General features: G+C 36.9%; 1 pseudogene across 1 annotated transcript; it reads right to left on the reverse strand.

The window, feature by feature from the left end:
- Window positions 1-381: 381 nt before the first annotated feature.
- Window positions 382-3,846, reverse strand: LOC143634046 (serine/threonine-protein phosphatase PP1-like; annotated as a pseudogene). The gene is made up of 4 exons (XR_013153780.1): window positions 3,513-3,846; window positions 2,260-2,819; window positions 1,563-1,756; window positions 382-818 (listed from the first exon to the last, which is right to left on the reverse strand). The product of XR_013153780.1 is annotated as a serine/threonine-protein phosphatase PP1-like (transcript).
- Between the last annotated feature and the right edge of the window lie 279 nt (window positions 3,847-4,125).

Consider the following 4,125-nt stretch of genomic DNA (forward strand, 5'->3'; position numbering starts at 1 on the left):
CTTTAACCCGTAAAAAGATTAAGGGACCTTGTTGGCTGTCACATCTTATTCTTTTCCTACGTCTGTCACTCCATTACTCTCTCATTCACGTTTTACCCAACCTTTTTTAAACTATTTTATTGTATCACTTGGATATCATGGATGTTCAAAGACCTGGCTGAACCATCCAGGCCGAATTAACTCGGTCGACTCGTCCACGTTAGGAATGATCAAATTTGGTTTAAGGTTTTACACCAGGTTCCTTTTTCTAATTCCACTATTTTATTGAACTTCCAAAAATCTCGAAAACACTGAAAATGGTATGATTCCATTCTATGTAAAAAATCCAACCCGGCCAAACAGTAGGTTTGGTTTAATTTATCTAAAAAACGCATACACCGATTCCACCCAGAAATCTTGTCAAAACAATGGAACCAGAACGTGAATGGTCCTGTCTGGACTCTGGTACACCGACACCAACACCATCAACACATCATAACTAAATGACGCTAAAGTGTACGCTTTTAGCTTCCACTTTACAGTTTCAATTGTTTGATCTAATTCTGAAGGTTAACATAGAAACACAAACTTCAAACACACTCCAATTTACAAACCATATACAACAGCAAAACCTAACCTTGAAGGGGCTCATTTTTCAACCTATATTCACCACCCAACTGGAAACCAAGTTTAACTGCATCCAAACATCTTACTTTCTGCAGATTAGATATTATTACTCAGCTCACAGATTTCTTCATTTTGACATCAGATGCTTCTTCAGAACTAATTCACTATTCCGCTGCCACGGTTTTGTCTCAGGATGTTCCAATTTTAGGCGGCTGTTAAAACAAGCAATAAATGCTAATTATTGATTGTAAAATGTTCATGATTGACTTCCATAAACGATACTAGAGAATTGATTGTCTAAAGGTAACAATCAGAATATTAGATGTGCGACGCTCACTCAAATAGGGATGTTCTAGGTCCCCTTCGGCTGGTTTGATGAAACACCGGGCCGAACCGCTAACCATGGTTCTAATAAACAACAAACCAAACCAGTCGGGTTGGGTGGATCAGTCGCGCCAGCCGGTGTTGGCAGTTTACAACATATTTTTCTTTTTCAAAATCATTAGTTTGCATCCAAGATGTTAACATGATAAAAGATGGTTTATGAATTTAACTGTACTTCCAAAAATGAAAAAAGTAAATTAAGGTTAAAACAGTCAGTTTTGAGTTCCAAACCGCCTGCCAAACTTTGCTATCAAAACATTGAACTAAGATAACTAATTTTGTTGCATTAGCTATTGGGGCAGGCGGGCAGTCTTGAAGTCAAAAAGCCAAATTACAATATATAAGAAAAAGACAACAATTAAACACTCTAAAAATCAAATTGCGAACTGTATACATGTGTTCTTTAAATTCTAGTATTTGGATTTTACATTCAACCTCTATGATGGTAACTGGTAATCTGGTATACATAATTACAAAAAGGCTTGTAATATATTTTTTATATAATCAAAGATCAAAGCATCTAGGAAATAAAATAAGAAACCGTACATTTAGTTACTAGAATATTGACTTACCTTTTTAAGCGGCACCTTAGACGTTCCCGGCTTTTTTGAATAATCAAGCGGCTTTAATATCTCAAAAGAACAAACCAAGGATTTATCAACACTCAATAGAGCACCCGCATTGTCAAATTTCCCCCATAATTTGGAGCCGAAAATATCGTCACGAGCCTTCGTTTAGCAAAAAACTCATAACCGTCCTCTACCACCTGCAGTTTAAAGGGGTCATAATGTTGCTCACATGCATGTATAAACCTTACTAGAGTCTAGAGGTGATAAATTGGGCGTGTCAAGAAAAGTCTCGTTTTGGCCACAGGTCTAAATGTGTTTGGTCCGGTCATGTTGACCTGAACACTTTTTTACCCAAATTCCAGAATTTACAAACTTGCAAAAGAAGTTGATGTAAATTTTTCGAATCAATTACATGGTTGGTCCTTGTGGTTTACCTATATTACAGATTTGATGCGTTCTTTTTAAGTTACATTTTAGTTCAGTGGTTTTCAAGGGGGTAACATCAATGAGTGATAAACAACCACTATGAATAGATAATAAAAAACCTTAAACTAATAATTAGTTATATATAAAAACCTTTTATTGTGGGCCCTGCTACAAACTTAATTATACGTATTAAAATCAGAATTTATATTTAACCCACCCCACACCTCCACTGCTATGAGTCACATTATCAGAATGAATCAAACAACATATTTACCTGATGACCTCTGCAAATGAGGTCAAGATCATTCTTCTTCAAAAACTCAGCAACTACATCAGGTCCAAAAGTACACGAAACACCACGGTCACTATCAGACCAACCCTCAATGTTTGGGTCAGGATCGGACCACAACAAATCACAAAGAAGCCCGTTATCCGGGACCTCAGTGGGCCTCTCAATTTCCCTTATCTGTTTCAAATCCTCGAGTTCAGGAGAAAGACCACCGTGCATGCAAATAATCTTGTCATCAACTAATGCAGCAACGGGCAAACAATTAAAGCAATCTGTGAATATCTTCCAAAGACGGACGTTAAATCTTCTTTTACACTCGTCATAAAAACCATACACGCGGTTGATTTTGGCATCTTCATGGTTTCCCCTTAAAAGGAAGACTTTATCAGGGTATCTTATTTTGTATGCAAGAAGCAAACATATGGTTTCTAAACTTTGTCGGCCTCGGTCAACATAGTCACCGAGAAATAGGTAGTTTTCGGAAGGGGGATAACCACCGTATTCAAAAAGACGTAATAGGTCTTGATATTGTCCATGTATATCACCTGTTGTTAACATAAAAGGAAAAGAATTAGCCGATAATCAATCAATTTTCCCAACATTTTGCAAATTTCTGATCATTTAAGGAAGTAGCGATAACAATCTGATAAAAAAAAGACAAAACCATATAACCAAAGTGCGGAGTTATATACACACCACTGACATACTATCCACAGGTTACAATACTACATTCGACGTATAAGTTATAACCCTATACTGATTATATGTATGTCTAAAATGTATACACTGGCACATACAAAAAAAAGGTGTTATACGGAAACATATATCTTTACTGAAGTTGTCTAATGTGACCGTGGTGCTTTGTGTAAGAAGTCATACAGCCTGCATAACGTGAAACTTTGCTTTATACAGCCCGTACGATAAGACATATACGCAAATCTTGGTCTGCAAAAGTCATAGCAGCCGTATGAAACCTCATACAACCTGTATGATGATGTACAGATATGACGGTGTGCAAGATACGCAGTGCACGTATAATATCACCATAATCAAAAGTAGATAATTTTGCATTTTACAGAAAACCCAATTCTCATAGAATCAGAATATGTTAACCCACAATCAAACAAACCCTAAATCAGATAAAAACTAGGGCACCCCATTTCCAATTGATTATTTACCATCATAATAAAAAAAAATAATATGAGAAATGAAAAGAAAGTATGTATGTATAATGATACCGCAGATCCTGATGGGTGCAGTTAGGTGAAGCAGATTAGGCTGAGAAAGAAAGACGTGTCTGGCGTTGACGCAGAGCTGGCGGATCTCGGACTCGGATAACTGGACCTGTTGGCCGGCGCCTTTACCGTCCAACAACCGCCTAATGATATCGTCTAACACGCCTCTGTCCATCGTGCCTTCCATCACAATCATACTCATTTTATTATTATTATTATTGGATGAATCAACATGAAACGATGTGTCGTTGCCTAATAATAATAATAATAATAATAATAATAATATGAATGGATCGGGTAATTAGAGAGAAGATAAGATAGATAGGTGCGGGTGAGGGTGAGGGTGAGGGTGAGGGTGAGGTGTTGAATGGGTATTTGATTTTGATTTTGATTTTGATTTTGATTTTGATTTCTCAAACAAGCATATTATGTTTATTATGGCCAATGGGTAATTGGGTAATGGTATGTATGTTGTTATCCTCAACATGCGTGCTCAGGTCTTCAAGACTTTGGTCCGTGACCGTGTAAATGTATACGTATTTCGATCTTATACATGGATCAATCGTCGTCTAGGGTAATTTGATACCGTCTCATGACCGCAATTACGTTAACTAGT

The sequence above is a fragment of the Bidens hawaiensis genome, unplaced genomic scaffold (genome assembly GCF_021521415.1).
Source record: "Bidens hawaiensis isolate Kalapana, Puna unplaced genomic scaffold, B.hawaiensis_p1.1 tig00000512_1, whole genome shotgun sequence".
Taxonomy (NCBI): Eukaryota; Viridiplantae; Streptophyta; class Magnoliopsida; order Asterales; family Asteraceae; genus Bidens; species Bidens hawaiensis.